The 17,224-nt window shown below is 52.3% G+C and overlaps 1 protein-coding gene and 1 long non-coding RNA gene across 4 annotated transcripts in view; one reads left to right on the top strand and one right to left on the bottom strand.

Annotated features, from left to right (window-relative positions):
* The window catches only part of FSTL4 (follistatin like 4), a 356,770-nt gene that overhangs the window by 178,481 nt on the left and 161,065 nt on the right, over positions 1-17,224 (bottom strand). The gene's annotated exons all lie outside the window — the stretch shown is intronic.
* On the top strand, positions 9,205-13,161 carry LOC140846193 (uncharacterized). Its single transcript, XR_012125125.1, has 2 exons — positions 9,205-9,788; positions 11,593-13,161. It is a non-coding gene; the product is annotated as an uncharacterized lncRNA (long non-coding RNA).

Here is a 17,224-nt window from a genome sequence, read left to right on the forward strand (position 1 = left end):
TGAAGCACACAGAGACGAGTTTTAGCCTTAAACCCATTAGCTGTTCCGTTCTGTTTTGGGGACTACAGCCCCTGTATGGATTTTCCTTAGCAGTACAGAGGGCCACGGCATGAAGCAGAAAGTGGCTGACTGCTTCTCCAATGCACTCCCATCTGGGAATGTGCTCTGATGGAAGTGCATGTATCCATGGGTGGATCTGGTCTCACATGTGACTTTAACTAAAGTGTGAATGGGAACCCCAGAGAACAACTCAGCTAGCACTGTACTCACTCACCAGACCCCCTTCCCCATAAGTGATGACCATGGAAGCTGGGGTGAAAGGGGTCCCTGTGGCTGTTGAGCAGGCCCGCTGCTGACCCACGGGAGATGAGTAGTGTAAGAAGTTCCTGACATTTTGTTGGTTTGCATCACCTGACATGCCTCTGCAGCCGTGGCCTCCTAATGGGGCGGGGGTGGGGAGGGTGAAATGGGGGTTAATTTCCACCTACCTGCATGACTGTTAGTTCCCATCACACCCTCCTCCTCCCACTTTAAACTGGAGGCAAAAACGCTGAGAAATAACACTCGTTTATGGGTTTGTCAGTTATTTACAATCCAGACTGTAATTGAAAAATTGGAGAAAGGGATTCTCTCCACAAAAGAAAAACTTGCTAGTTCATATGGAGCGGACAGCACTCGCTCACACAGCCACGTGAAGCCACACGGAGGGGGTTCAGGCCCCTGCCTCACACCACGTGATCATGTCCAGGGCGGCACGGACAGTTCGCTATTCCAACCTGCCTAAATGCTAGTCAAACTGGTTACGTCGTTAAAATGCCAAAACTAGTGCCTTTTGCTATGCAGTGAACACTCCCAATTCTCTGAGAAACATTATTTTTCAGCCACTTGTTTTAGATATGCATGGGCGTGCTCAGCTCTGACTTCCTGGGGAGAGGGGTGGAGAGGGAAAGGGAATGGGGCAGGAGCTGAGGGGAGGCGGCGGAGGGGGGCAGTGTGGGGGGCAGAGGGAGGGAGGGAGAGAGGGCCCCTACCAGGCGGGATTCCACTGGCTTCTCTCCTCTTAACCTGCTCCTGCTCAGCTGGATGAGCCTGCAAGCCCAGGTGGGCGTTTCTGACACACTCCCTGGCCGGTGTGGCTGCCTCCTCCCTGTCGGAGCAAGCCCCACCCACCCTGACATGACCCTACCTGACCTTCCAGTGTCCTCCCCTCACAGCCTCTCTGTGGCCACATCCTGCACTGCCTCCTGGTCGTCCCTCGAGCCCGTTCGGAGCAGGGGCTCCCAGACACCACCAGGGTGGGCCAGGAGAGAGCTGCCCTCTCGCGGAGCACAGACGAGGCTGGCTGGGCACAGCCCTCTTCTGCTAAATTCTCCTGGGTTCCCAGCTTCCCAGCTTCATTCTTTGGCTCTGAGAGTCTCTTGGTGAGAGACCCCTGCCAGCCACAGAGTCTCTGAGCTGTTGGGACGTGGGGCAGGGGAGCCCATCTGAAGGGACGTGTCCTTCCCTGGGTCAGCCAGAGGCATTTGTCAAAAACAAGCCTCAGTCGCACTAAATGACAAGCTAGTGCCCACTTACCCGGAAGGAGCTTTTCTCCGATTAACTTCAGGCATTGCCTGCCTGTCTGACTGACCGGCCCCAAGGGGCTCCAGGAGAAGACAAGACATCGCATCATTCTGTGGGGACACCTCAAACGTTTGCTCTGTTAGCTGGCCCCTGCCTTATTAAGGGGCGGGTCTCCTGCTGCAGCCTTCATTGGGGATTCCCCAGAGGAACCTTGTGCTCCCCGTTTTCTCTCCCCATCACTCCAGTCAACCAAGGATGCTGATTAAATACTTTGATTCCTGTTTCTCTGAGCCTGACGCTTGCCAGCCCGAAGTGTGCAGTTCCCACACAAAGGTGTCCTAGGAAGGAAGCCACATCAGCATCTCACCAGCAGCCTTTGTACCCGGCCGCCACCTCACACCACGTGTGCATCTTTCTTGTGTTCTGAGAAATCCGATGCCTGCATTCGCCTTGGATTTTTCCACCCCGTGGTTGCATCTTAAATCACCTGGGTGTTTAAATATAATTTCAAGCGGTTATTGTTTAAACTATTAAGCTAGTGGAAGAAAAGAACTTTACTGGGAAAACAGCCATTGGCAAAAGCCCTTCTAAGGCTGGTGGGTTATGGGGTGGGCCCTTCTGCAGGAAGCGCCACTCCCTCACCCTCCTGTGGAGCTCCTGGGTGCTGGGTAGGGGGCGGAATGGCTTGCACCTCGGGGTAGGCAGGTGCAGTGACCCCAAGAGTTTGATACTTCATCTACAGCCCAGGCTGGACTGGATGCGGGGTGAGGAAGCACACATCGCACGGTGTGTCCGCACGGTGCTTCCTTTCTGAGTCAGGATCCTGATCTCTAGATGTGGGTGGAGGGTGGGGGGGCACAATGGATGCACCCCTGACATTTGCAGGGCTCCTGTGATCCAAGGACCTCGCACAGGCCTACCCCCTGTGGCTGGCAGTACTGGTTAGACAAGGCCTGGCTAAGGACTGACGAAGGCGCTTTGAAAATTCCTGGGGTGGGCAGGTGGGGTGGTTAATTTTGTGTCAGTTTGGCTGGGCCACAGTGCCCAGATATGTAACCAAACCTTTTTCTGGGTGTTTCTGTGAGGGAGGTGCTGCATGTCATTAATATGTAAGTCAGTAGACTTTGGATAAAGCAGATTGCCTCCCACAATGTGGGTGGGCCTCTTCTAGTCAGCTGAGGGCCTGAAGAGAACAAAAGACCAACCCTCCCTCGGTGAGACAGGATTCTCCTTCATGCACGGGCCAGAACACCGGCTCCTTCTGGGTCTCCAGCCTGCTACCCACCCGGGAGGTTTGGGACTTCTCCGCCTCCATAATCGTGTGAGCCAATTCTTAATAATAAATCTCCTTCCAATTTATGCACATCCTGATTCTTTTTCTCTGGAGAAGCCTGACTAATCCACTTGTGTAGGCGATGGGGCTGACTCTGCAAACCCAAAACTGTTTGAAAGCCTCTTCAGGCAGGAAGAGAGGGGACGCCTTTTAGACCGACTGGACCCCTCCTCCCGGATGTCCTCCCAGAGCCTTCTGCTCCCACATGGCACCTGAGGGCAAGTCCTAACTTGCCCCCGGCACAGGGCTCCTGCTCCTGCGCCCCCATCTCAGGGGGTGGGGGGAGACACCCATGTTCCTTCAGACCAGGGGTCTGGACACTGCCCTCCACCTTCTTCCCCTGTGTGTTCTGTCCGTCCCTGGTCCTGTCAAATATATGTTTCCGGAATAGTTCTCCAGTCTGTCCACTCCCCTGATTCAGGCTTTCACTGAGTACATTAAATTCCTCCTTGCTGGGCTCCCTGCCTGCAGGGTCTGTTTGCCTCAAGCAGCTCCCACAGTGACACTGGGTGATCTTTCTAAACACCAGTCAGGCTGTTAAAACCCCAGAATCCTGCTACAGGAGAAAGCTCCTGCTCTTTAACGGGACACTTGTGGTCTAGCCCTGGTTTGGCCAGAGCTCCTCCCCATACTCAGCTCCTGCTGCCCTTTCCCTGCCTTGAACTTCATACTGGGGGAAAGAGCAACTGGCTTGTGGTTCTCCATACTGACTTCATGACCTTGGCCCAAAAGGCCCCCTCCCTTCCTCTTTGCCTAACCCATTCACACTAATCATTTCACACTCAGCGTGGATGGCGTCTCCTCCAGGAGGTCTCCCCGGTTACTCCCGGAATAGACTGGATGTGCCCTGTCATGGGGCTCATCACCCTGGTTGACATGTGTCACCACTATGAGCTCCCAAAAACCTTTGTGGAGGTGCCTCCGTTTTGAGTTATTTCTTCCCCTACCTTCTCAACTGGCATGTTCAAGGGTGCGTCTTGTTTCCCACCAACTGTTTCTCAGTTAGCATGTGAGCCCCTATTGGAGGTTCTCATGGTTGAGAAGCACATTTCCTAGCAGTGGGCTTTGCCTTCCTTTTCTATAGACAGATTCCCCTTCCTGTTAAGTCTCACCTATGCCCATACTGTTTGTCAGAGCTGCAAAATTTTAACCTGCAAAGTTTGTGCCTTGAAGATCATTAGCAGAGTGTTTGAGGAGACGAGGCTGGTACGTAAACAAGACTTTCACGCTCCTAGGATTTGGCAGGGGATGAGGGTGGGGCCACCAGTGAGAAGCAGAGATGGAAAGGACCCGTGGGGACATGTGGGAGCCTTCCTTCCTCTGTGGACGAAGCCCACCTGTCCCTGTGTTTCACTTTGCAAGAAGTGGGCACTGCCTTTCTTTGCAACGTGCTCACTGCAGCGGTCACATCACACATCCACATGGTGACAGTCACTGGGGTTTACAGACAGAGGTGATTCATTTCATTCAAATGACTGGATGTGGCAACATGATGTCCATGGAACACTCTTTATTCTCCCCATTTCCCTTTAGGGGAAGATCCTTTTTAGGCATATGTTGTCTGACAAGTCGCACGTGGTAAGTCCGTGTGGAGGAGGAAAGAATGACATTGGTGACGCTTAGTGAAGCTGCATGAAGTACTTCCATCTGCTGCTTCACCGTCACATCATCCCACCCCCGAGCCTGGTGATTCAGGACCTGCTCACTCTCCAAGGCTCAGGCCCAGCCCTCCTCCCCCAGGGAAGGGCCTCCTACCAGCATACAGTGAGGGAGGAAGGCGGGTCCTGTGCTCCTGCTGTCCTCTACCAGCCCAGGAGCTGAGCAAGTCATGTGGCCTCTCTCTGCCCCTAAGATGCCAACTGGAGGAGAATTATGTGACATAATTCCCAAAAAGAATCTGGCACGGCCTGGAAACCTGGCAGACACTTAAAGAAAGGCAGTTACCGTGGTGACACCCCCTGAAGGCCACCCCCTTTTCCACCTTGCTCAGTTGGTCGTATCCCACTGTGCGCCTGGATGTGTAATCCCAGAAGTCTAACCAGGGGTCTGAGCTCTACCTTCATTTCCCAAGAGGCCATATCTTTGCCTTCTTGCCCTAACTTTTTTTTTTTTGGTAACAGGGCTCAGTTCTCATTCATCCCTTGTGCATTGATTAACTACATATTTACAATTAGAACATTAGAATCAACAATCCAGGCCCTCCTACTTGTCCTGGTCATGTCACTGGCACAATGACAAGTGCCATGAACAAGGGCATTGTTGTCAAGGACAACATGTTCAAAGACATGTTGAGAGTTTTTACTACTCCAGTTACAGCCCAGCCATGCTTCCTGGGGATGTGGAGGGGACACTCTAGCCAGTATGCTGAAGGCATGGAAAGCCTGACCTTCAGGTGGGCCACCTCAGTCAATGGCTGATCCTACCCATGGCCTCTGGGCACACCAGTGTGGCTGGGAAGAACCAGGGAGACCTGTCTGGGGCAGCATTCAGTTCATGCTGGACAATAAAGATGGAGTTAATGGAAATTGTCTAGTTGGGCTGATGCATGCTTTTTAACACACTTCGTCAAGAATTATGCAGGATTTGTTGAAATTCCCATAAGTGAGTCAAGGTAATTAACTGCATTTAACTTCGTCATTTACCCCTTGTCATTTTTGGTAAGTATATATAAAGCAGTCATTGAGACAACTTTTTGCATAAATCCCTATGCTCACCTCCAGGTTGTGAGAACCACAACGTCCTCGTTTTCAAATTCTCTGATTTGTCTCTAGATCATGAGGGGTTTGCCCTTCAGTGTTTGTTTTGACCAAGAATACGTGGGTGGTATTATCTTGCCTACCCGAGTCCTTGCTGTGGATCCATGTGTGCACACCAGCGTGAGTGAGTGTAGACTCTTGGGCCATGCTCTTCTCACTTCTAAGCTCCAGAGATGCTCTTCACCACCTTCTTGCTTCTTAATGTTGCAAAAAAGTCTAAGGCCAGAGGTGTTTTTTTTTTTTCTTCATAGTAACCCAGATTTTTTTTCTCTGCCTGGTCACTTCAGATATATTTTAAAAATCTTCTGAAGTCCTGATATTTTAGCAGTTATATTTGGACCTCTTATAGGAATCTTTCAGCTCAGGGCAATTTGAAAAAACAAGCTTTCTTCATGTATTGCATCCCTTTGATTTGCTCTGAGGTCTTTAAGACAACTAGTGACCAGTATGTTAAACCCTTTTTTTTTTGTACTGTATATCCATCATCTTTTACATTCATCATTATCTTTTTTAAAGTGGTTTTCTATGTACTTTGGGAGAGGTTTTCAAGTTTTTTCTCCCTCTTGGAGGACAATGGCTTGATTTCTGCATTGTTAGTCTTGCCCCTTACAGACTAGAATGTAGAAGGCACTTCTGCTTTTGTTTTCTGGATTCCCTATATTCTTTTCTGTATCTCCTCCAGCTTCCATTTTATTTTTGGCTGCGGCTCAGCCAATTTATAATCCCATTTTTCATCTTCTTTCAGAGTTCGAGTTTTCTCAAATTGAGAGTAGAGCAGTTTCTGTCTGCTGTGCTTCTGTCTCTTGTCATCATTCTCCCCAGGAGCACACTCTTTCTGCGTCTTCAGTGTGGGCCTCCTCTCCTTCTGTGCTGCAGAAGCCAACTTCTCTTCAGCTCTTGTTCAAACAGGTCTGTTCAGGCTTCTCCTCCTTTTACTCTCACCCCAGTCCTGGTGAGATTGTTCAGACTGTGGAATTATAGTTGAATTCATGGTCACAGCCACAAAATGTCACCACTGAGCGGGGGCATGGGAGGTAGTCATGACTTCCCTGTAACCAGCACTTGTGGCTAAACAACTGAGAGACATTCTTGAAAATCTGGAGTTTTGGGTGCGAAATACTAACAAGTTCACTCCCTGCATAACTGGGACAATATGCAGCTGACCCTTCCTGCCACCATGCCCTCTGCTATCCTAGTGCCCCTGGGTGTCCCCTTTTTAAATCTCTTTATTACTCTGGTGTATTCCTCCTTCTGCAGCTTTGCAAAGACCTCCCTCAGTTCCATTTTCCTGACCATCACCCACACTGGGAAAGGCTATCTGACCCAACATACCCTCAGGTGCCTCTCACCTAGGGTTCCTGAAATCACTGGACTGGCTCAGATGGGAAAAAGGTTCAAATCTCAGCTACAAGGGCCCACACAAGCTGGGTATAAGTGAAGTTTTCTGCAAAGCCTCCCAAAAGACCTTGGATTTTTTATATTTCAATGGAAACATGAATCACTAGATGAGCCACACAGCGTTGGGGTTGGGGTGGTTGGACAGGGAGAGACGGAATCAGAGAGTGAGGTGTGGGTGCAGGAGTCAGAGAACTCAGCCAGCAGAATGTGTGGGGCCAGTGGGGCTCACCGAGGCCCCCTCAGGTCTGCAGGTGACCTCGGCCAATCAAAGTGGGCTGGTGGGGCTGAAAGACAAGCAGTGCAGGAGGAAAAAAATGTTTCCTAAGGAGGACAAGTAAATGGACGTGCCTGCCGGTCATTAGACAAGCCCCTCCTTCCAGCTACAGAGAGAAATGCACAACTCAGATCCCCTGCCTATAACAAGAGGGTGGAGTTCGCCGCATCTGGTCATTTTAATTACCTGTAAGAAAGCGATTTTACTACTTCCGTTTAGAGCAGCTTCTTGAAAGTAACTTCACGTCGGTCACCTTCATTGGAGAGTGGTCACAGTGCAGCAGAGCAGAAGGGAGCACGAGAAGCCAGGCAGAGGCAGGCCCTGCGAGGGGAAGGCACCCACACCAGTAGCTGCGGTGGAGCTCTGTGTCGCCCGTTAGCTTCGGCAGCTCTCTAGGGGAGGCCGGGCTCTCCTGCAGCACCTGCACGGGACTGGGCACAAGCCCACGGTTGGAACCACGGGCTGTTCCCTGGCCCTGGGATTCTGCTGAGGGCTGGGCCTCGGTGTCCTGTAGCTCTGTCCTTTGGCTCTCCTTGCTGAGGACTCAACCCCACAGGCCGAGTGCGGGATCTCTTGGTGTGGTCTTGTCATCAGGCAGTGAGCCTGCTCTGCGGGCTGACGTTTACCCAGGTAGGCGAGCTCTGCTGATGGAGATTAGCAGCTCCCTCCTGCCCCCTGGGGTGCCCTGTGGGTCTGCCCTCAACTCCCCTGGTTGATTACAGTTCATCTGACACACTAAGTGTCCCTCCTTCTAAGATGGCCCCAAATTGGGCCTTGCTTCCCTGTTCAGAAAAGCAGGCATCCTGCTAATGAGGCAGGTGGTGGGGTTTAGGGTTGGGAACCAAGAACAGGCTGACCCCCAGGCCTCTGCTCACCTCCTGCACCCACTGTCCTCCCAGCCCCTTCAGCTCCTTAGATCGTCAGGCAGCAGAAGACCCTGCAAGGGATTCCATGTGCACAGAAGAGCGTGAACGTCCTTTCCTTTGGCCTGTTAGTAAACAGGAAACACCTTCAGGCCGGGACCCGGAGTCACCGTATCTGAGCTGTGGCTTGTCTGACAGCTGCTGAGCTTGTCACACAGATAATCAGATGAACTGCTTGAGCGCAGAGATTCAATATTCAGTGTCAGTAAGCGGCTGCTGCGTGGGGGCCTTGATCTTAATTGAAGGTGCAATAGGGGAAAACCTTAAAGAAGTCCCCAGTCAACTTCTTTTTGCACCAGTAATTAAACATTTGACTCCCGCTCGTCAGTTGAAGCTTGGCCTGTGTTGGCCAGGGTGCCGCTAAACAGTTCTAAATAGCCTAAGCCAAAGGTGCCCCTTCTCTCCAGGTCGGGCCCCCCTTCAAGCAGCCTGCTGGAGGGAGGTTTGGGGGACAGGAGGCTCCATGTCACCCCCTCCCCTGCCTCCTTCCTCCCCTTTCCTTCCTCAGAGCCCCCACCACAGAGAATCCAGCATGCTTTTGAGCAGGGTCCACTGTATGACACCACCACCTCCTTTGCTGGGACCCCCTGATTGGAACTTCATGGAGGGCTGCTAACCAGGGGCTTCCCACCCTCTTACTTGGGGACCTCTAAGGGACTGCATATATCCTATTTAACACATAATCATCAACTTGTGCATTCATCCAAAAAATGAATGGAAGATCTCCAATGAGCCAGGGATGGAAAGATAAATCACATTTTCCCACTTGGAAGAGCACCCAGTGTAGTGGGAAGATAGGCAAGCTGACAAGAAGGTGTAACAGAAGGTGGCCTTGCTCTTGGTAGAAGTTCTGATGGCACCTTGGTCAGCTTGGAGCTCACACAGGAAAATCCGTGGCCCAGAGGGTTTATTTATCTCAGATAAGAATGAATCTGGAGATGCCTGGCAACGAGCTTCTGGACTGGTCGTCTCTTCCAGCCTGTGGCACACCCTCACCACTTCCTGGGGTGGTGGAAGTGGAGAGGGCGGTGCCTCAGGGCCACCCACTGGTGGGCATGGTGCACTAGTTAGAAAGGCAACAGACAGCGGCCAAGAAGGCCCTGTGCCAGCGATCTGTCCCATGACCCTGCCCTCCTTGTCCCTGCCAGTGTGCCAGGGGAGCTTCTCCCTCAGGGTCTCTGCGCCTGCTGCTCCTTCCCCCAGATACTCGAACGCCTTGCTGCCCGATCTCCGACTGTCAGGTATTTGCTCAAACATCACCGGTCATATAAGCTCTCGCTGACCCCTTTCCCTGCTATATTCTTCTCATGGCGCTTGTCACCACTAGACACACCTTATGTCTTGCTTACTGTCTGTCTGTCTCTCCCATTAGACTGTACATGCCATGAGGCAGGATCTTATCCCTTTGGCACAGTGCTGTACTCGTGTCCAGAACAGACCAGACTCACAGGAAGTTTGCTGACTGAACGGCTGGACAGGCTCAAGAAGGGGGGTACCTCTCGGGAAGCTCACTCTTAGAGCCATAGGGAAGGTGGGTTTGAGTAAGTATCTGCCCAGGACCTGGGAGAACAGCTGGGGGCGCAGAGGTCATCTAGGTGCGAGATGAGGGATGCGTGTGGTAGCAGAAGATGTAGAGAAGAGGGGGCAGCGTCCAGAAACAGTAAGGAAGTACACTCAGCAGCGGTTTGGTGTGGGGTTCAGCTGCGGGGACGAAGCAGAAGGGTCCCTGGGACTTGAGAGGGGGCCACTATCACTGAGACAGATACAAGACAGAGGGGCAGAGGCAGAGAGTTCATTTAGGATATGCGGAGTCTGAGGGGCCCGTGGGCCTTCCGGGAGGTCTGGGCAGGCAGCTGCAGGCCTGTGACTGAACTGCTGAGAGGTCAGGGGTGGGGATACAGTTGGGTCTTGCTTACAGGAGGCACCGCTGGAACTGTGAGGGCAGTGGACTGGGAGGAGAGAGATGCTGTGGGCCCCTGGGGGAAGCCAGGTGTAAGAGCTCAGGGGCAGGAGAAAGGAGGGGCCCGTGAAGAATGGAGGCCTGGCAGAGCCACTGCAGGGGCGAGGCAGTGACCCCAGGCCTGGAAAGGGCCCCCTGGATTTGGCATTCAGGGTAAGCGATCCTGACAGGGACAGAGCCAGCCGCAAACCCTGGGGTCAAAGTGCAGGGCCCCCGGGCCAGCAGACGCAGCCACGCTGGGAGCGGCGAGGGAAGGGAGCGGTGAATGGTACCGGGGGACACCGGGCCTACGCGGGCTCCTTTCGGCTTTAGGTGAGCGGGCCAGAGCCTGTTCATAGCCGAGGTGTCCGGGGAGCTCACAGAAAAGGAGGGTTGGAGATAAGGAGAGGCGCCAGGGAGGAGCAGGAGGAAATGTGGGGGCTTCGGAGGCGATGGCTTGTTTCCATAAGCAAGATCAACGCAGTGCGAGACTTTCTCAGCTCAATAGCTTATTAGCAATTTTTAATTACTGGAATGAATTAATTCACCCAAAGCACAGCAGTTCTGTGAAGCACACCACACATGCTGCACTGATGACATTCTCACACATTTGCAGGGTGCTTAGGCCAAGACGCTTTCTTACATAAAACCTAGAGACAATATCCAACAGACACACGTGTTTGTTTTAAAGGATGTGTCTCCATCCAGGAAGCAGATCCGAAAGCAGATCCAGGATGACTCAGCCCTGAAGGGCACTGCATTGGGAGTCACTGCCCTGGTGTGTGTGTGTTGCAGGGGGGGGGGGTCGCTGCCCTGTGGGGGGGCACTGCCCTGGTTGGGGGGGTTGCTGCACTTGGGGGCTGTTGGTGGACCCCAGCTGTCTGCACTGATGCCAGCAGAACCTACTGGAAGGCTCTAAAACAGAAACCAGTGCATGAATATCCTCCATGGTGGCTTAGAGAGCGGGGGTGGAGGGGACCAGAACTTGATTTTCCTCTGGACTGTCAAATCCACCAGGTCAGGCCTGGTGCCCTGATCATGCCAGTATCTCAGGTCTTGCACTGCCTTGACACCCAGTGGACTTTCAGTAATGTCTGTGCAGCTGGGTGGCTTGGGGGAGCATGGCCACACCCTCCTGTGGAGCTCCAAGTGAAGGCCTGGAAGGGTGCTGGGTGCAGAGTTTCCTTCGCAAGGACTGAAGGAGCGGCAGTGGCCTCTGGATGGAGTGTGGGTGGGGCCAGAAGCAGAAGGGCAATTGGAAGACATTGGAAGTGGGAAACTGGGGTTGGACAGAAAGTCGAGGCTAGTGCCAGGAAGCCAGACTAGGCTGACGGACGGCTTGTCCCTGAGGCTCTGCTCTTCCGGCACCTCTGGGTGATACTGAATTTCCTGCTCCTTCCTTACAGTGGTGAGAGGAGTCTGGTGTTCTGATGTTCAGAGGCCCTGAGTTTGTGATGCCAGCTTCCTGGAAGCAGCTCCCAGAAGCCAAGCTTCTTGCTGACCTGGGGAGCAGGGAGGCCCCAGCCCAGCAGCAACCAGCTTTCCCACCGATCAAGTCTCCTGAGCCTGCCCTCCATGCAAGAGGTCTCCTGAGGGGAAAGGGGAAAGCAGTGGGAACTGCTCTGAACATGCCTTCCTGGGACAAACAGCCCCAAAGCTGTGGGTGCTTTTGAAGGGTAGGCTGCAGTGGCAGTGACTACATGACTGGGGGCTGGTACTAGCCCTCTCTGGGCCTCAGGATCCTTGTCTGGGAAACAGGAGTGTTGGACTAGCTTATCTGACATGCAGTTGGCTTGAGTTCCAACCTCCTAGCTTGGTACACAGGCCTTTTTCACTAGCCTGCATTTACCCACAGGGGCACCCACACCCCCTAGGATCTGCGTTTTAATCAGCTGCTCCTCCTGAGCCTGCAGGACCTTCATGCCTGCACCTCTATGATGTCACCCCCTACCTCTCCCTAGCAAGCCCTTATTCACCCCTTGGAGATGCACCTCAAATGTCTCTTCTGCAGCCCCTTCTCCAGACATTTCCCTTCTCACCCTCAGGTAGATGAATCCTCAGGCTCAACTGTCAGTTCCCTAGAGCCTTTCATACATTCCAGAAACTTCCTCTAGACACAGAATTGGGGCTTTTGGTTCTCCTTTTGGCTTTTGTACTAAATTGCTGGGTGAACGTGGATGACTCATTAGATATCTTTTCAAAAAGCAAGACAGTTGGTGAAGCTGATGCAAGTCTAATCATTTGAAGATCAAATTCGAGTCATTCACTGACTATATATGGAGGACCGATGTTCTTCTCCCCACCCCATTCACAGGACCACAGACCACCCTTGACCTCTTAGCCCACACCAGGTGTTGTCACATGTGGGCAGGGCATCTGTCACATGTGGACATGCATCTCTTGCATCTGCCCTCGAATGTGCCCTGACATGTGCAGTGACATCAGCATCGTCCGGGGCACCATTGACATCACTTAGAGCAGAGCGCTCACCGTATGCCAGGCTCTGCTCATTTCACACTGCCGATGCCTAATGAGGCAGGTACTACTATCATTTCCCTATTACACACAGGGTAAGTGGGATGTAGAAAGCTTACGTGCCTTGTCCAAGGAGGCATGACATGGCCCAAGGCTTGACCTGAAGCCAGGACCTTTGAGCCTTGCCACACTGCCCCTCAGCTCGGGCCGCCCCATGAAGCTCCCTCAGGCCCCAGCACCTCCCTGCCCTGCTCCACAGAGGGAAACCAAAACCACTGCGGTGCCTGCCACCTCCACAGCCCTTTGCTAGGATCTCACACGCCCTTGGGAAGCTGAACCTCACACTGAGGCTGGGCAGACCCTTCTGAGGATGTACTGGCCCTGGCAGGGCAGAAAAGATTTGCAGAAGTGTGGAAAGGCCCTGGAGGGTGGGACTTAAGTTTTGAAAGCAACAAGGTTCAAAGTAACAGCAAAATCACAATAAAAAAGAGAAAAAAGAAGTCTCTCTGGCTGTCAGATCTATTTGTTTTGCTAAGTTGCAACAAAAGACTGATTTTTTTTTTCCTGTGCTTAATAATACTTAAAAAAGATTTGTTAGTGAGCCTATAGTATGTTTAATTTTTGTGTGTGTGTCAGAAATGGAAATTATTTCCTCTGATTTCATGAGCCTGGGAACCTCCCTCCAAAGCCCCAAAGCGCACTTACAAACAACAGGCAGGACAGTTTATAACTGTCCATTTATAACTGAATCCTTAACAGTCTCCTTTCTTCTATAATTTCATGGTTTGTTTGGAAAACTGCCCAACTATGACACTGTATCATCTGGGGTAATACAGCCCTGGTGTGGCAAGCTCGTCTTCTCCGGCAGTGAACAGCAAATAGCAGGGGTAGGAGATAAAGCGTGATTTCAAAACCGAGTCAGGAAGGTGCGCGAACAGGAACACCATGTCACAAATAGCTTCTAAAACACACACCCTATAAGAAGTCAAAAAGTTAGAGAAGAATTCCACCCACTATCTTGGTATTCTCTGGTGGTATTTGGTGCTGAGGACAAATGTGACTCTAATTTTGCCATGAGAAGAAAGAGGTGCAACATTCTACATCCCTCTGTCCCCCTGATTTTCAGCAAGAGAGACCCTGCTTGGGACTTCAGGAGAGCTGGTATCAAAGCTGCAAATTGGAGCTGACAGTGATGTTTCTGGTTCAGTTGGGTTTTCTCACATGCTAATGATCCCTAAATGTTGTACGTCATTCTGCAGTCACAAGGAATCCCATTGTCATAGCAACTGCGATGTCAGAAGTTTTCTTGTAACCGGGGCTTAGAATGCTGCCTCTCCTCCCTTGCAGAGTGGCGAGGCCTGGGTGTCCCCACGCAGTGCTCAGAAGCAGCCCTCCCCTCAGGGTGCTGGGGCGCTGGCCGCCGAGCGTGTTCCCACTGCAGCGGGGGCCCTGAGAAACCTACACCACATGCTCCACACACCCCAGCCCCATAAGGATCGTCCTACTGTGACTTCTGGGCATAGATAAAGCCCCAGAGAATGAAGTCATAACTTCTGATTGTAAAGTCTGGTAGGACAGGGAATGGATTATGGATGATTTTACAGTTTTTATTTGCATGGGGAAAAAAAGATGTTTTCAAGTTTCCTGTATCAATAACTTTCTGGAACTTTGGAGCCAAAGATAAATTGCCATCAGTGCCGTTCAAAATGGCATTAAATATTCTGCTGCCATCTTGGTGTGGGGACTATAGGATGCTGTTTTTTACACTTTCCTTTTTTCCAAGACTCCCCCTGACCCCCAGCTCTATGCCAATCCGTTTCCCCCATCTCCCCATGGGAGCACGACCCTGCTCAAGGTGGAGAACTCGCCCAGAGTAACCCCCTCCGGGCTGGCCTGCCTTGCACCCCCGTCAAGGCCCTGTGACCACGAGCAGGTCTTTACTGCTTACTGGGCACTCCCTATGGGAATGCTAAATGAGGCCCTCCTGCCCGCCACGGATGGGAGCCGACTGTGAGCATGCGGCAGAGGAGGCTTCTCCGTGGGGTTCAGAGCCATGTGGCCAGGGCTGTGGAAAGGGGAGCCCAGGCCCAGGTAGCATCTTCTGGACAGAGTCAGGACCTGACTTTCAGCTCCTTCCTCACCCACTTAAGAAATAAAAAGGAAATTTTGTGGTCCCCCATAGTGCTCCCATAGGAAAGGAGAGCTTTGTGAGCTGCAGAGGCCCTGAGTCAGCCAGGACAGCTCCTACTATGCTGGGAAGATGCCTGCAGCCATTCTGGCCCCTGTCAGCAAGACTGCCTCTGCCCCTCCCCCAGGACCGGGAAGGCAAAGGTCTTACAGACCAAAGAAAACAAAACCGAAGGGAGTTGGGCGTTCACAGCCTCGGGAGAAGTCTCAGGATAGAAGGCTCAGTGCTAACCCTTGCCAACTCTCGCACCCAGACAGCGCCAGAATGTGCACAGTCTGTACTTCTTAGGACACCAAACCAGAGGGGTCCTTGACACACTGCTAAATGTTACTAATTAATGTAACTTTTTTTCTGCTGTAAACTGCATATAAACCATCTCTGTACAAAGAGGGATGGAGCAGTTGGATCAGAGCTCTCTGATCAACTGTCATCCAGGTCATGGCCCTTAGTAAGACTGAACCAACTCTGTCTTTCCTAATGCAGTGGCTGGATGGATTTCGGTGAACACACGCTCCACCACCAGCCAGCCATCTGGGCCCCAGACCCGCTGGGCAGAGCCCCCATTCCTGCCTCTGCCTTCGCCTCCCAGTCTTGTGTCTCTCTGCTCTAGGCCTGAGGCCACACTGAATAGATAAATGACCATGACAACTGTCATTAGTACCCAGCACTTGTAAAGCGCCTGGCACATGCCAAGTGGTTTCTCTGCAGCATCTCATTTACTTTTCTCCACAGGGCAGGCAGGCACTGCCCATAGTCCCACTGCACAGCCAAGAAAAAAGCCCCGAGAGGTGGAGCCATGTGCCCAAGGTCACATAGCTGGGAAGCGGCAGAGCTGGGCTGCAGCCCCAGGACTCTCTGGGAGCTTGCAGGTATTGCTCACCACTGAGTGGGAATTCACTAAATCTGCAAAAAGCTCAACGGATCAGAAGGATTCAGCGGATGCACTCGATCAGCGAGAAGCAGAATGGAGCCCTAATCTGCCTGCAGCCACCTCTATCCTCCCCAGCTCTCCCCATTATCCCTCACTGAGGCAGGCTTTATGGTGGCTGTCTTCCCCTTGCATGACATGAGAGATGCTGTTTGAATAACCAGTGGTGAGGGAGGCTGGGCACACTTTGATGCAGAAATGAAAACCTTTAGAAAGATGCAATTTGGAGAATATTGGAAACTGGAGAATGGAACATCAGTCTATAAAATTTAACATGACCAATAAAGCTGTAGCAACTGCTCAGGTGTTTTAGAGCTCACGGTGCTGGGGAATCGGTAGGCACGCAGTTGGGCACTGCTTTCAGACCAGGGACATTTTTCCTGGGCTCTTTTTGGACTTATTTCCATAATGTGCCTCATGATTTCCAAAGCACCTCAGCATTAGTATCTTAAGTGCAGCCAGGAACATCTTGCAGTCCAAGATTATTCCCATCCCAGAATAATCTTTCCAGAGAACTGGCCTGCTCCAGGACTGCGCGCTCCCCTGTCCCCTGACCACTGCCATGGCCCTGTATGTTTATGTGGGTGCAGGTGGCTCAGGTAGAGGCTGCAGGTGGCCAACAGACCTGTGCTCCACCCAATGTCCTGGCCCCACCATCTGGGGCTTGATGCCTGTTAGGGTGAGGCTGGAGCCCTGCCCCCTCTCCCTGGGTGCCCAGAAGAAGCCCTTTACTGTCAGTGTTGCAGGCACTTGCTGGGATTTCATTACAGGCCTTCCCTTCTTTTCCCTGCTGCACCCCAAAGCAGCTCTGAGCTCATGCAGCCCCAGGTGGCCTCTCCCACTTGCAAGGTCTCCCACCACAGGTTACGTAGGCTTGCTCTCAACTGCCCACACACTGCTTTTGCCTTCTCAGAGTTTTGCATTTATTCACATATGGCCATTTAGTGTCCATATCACCAATATTTTCCACAGGTGGCATGCACCGTTCATCAGGGCCACATTAGCGCAAGGATCTGCATCCTGACCCTCACAGCTTCAAGCTTCTGACAGCCTTTGAGCATCTCCCCATGCAAGGCAGGTGCCAGGTGCTGAGATACAGTAGTACACGAGGAGCCACAGGCCCTGCCTGTGAGGCTTTTACTGTCTGGTAGGAGCTGACACCCCTCTTTTCTTCTGACCCAACACCAATACAGAGCATGAACACTTTGGCCTCAACTCCACTGACACATCCTGATGTCCATGCAGGGCCTTCCTTTTCTTGCTCAGAGGTGTTCTGGACAGGCCAGGCATGGAGGGCTATTCCTTCAGTGACCATGCAGGCTGGAATGTGAAGGCTTGCCAGGCTGGGAACACGATGGGAACCACTGTGTGCGCCCATCTGGCCACATTCCACCCACAGCATGGCCTCCTGATGCCTGAGACCTGTACCGAGGGGTAATGCGGTCCC

This window comes from Manis javanica, chromosome 14, assembly GCF_040802235.1.
Source record: "Manis javanica isolate MJ-LG chromosome 14, MJ_LKY, whole genome shotgun sequence".
NCBI classification, from domain to species: domain Eukaryota; kingdom Metazoa; phylum Chordata; class Mammalia; order Pholidota; family Manidae; genus Manis; species Manis javanica.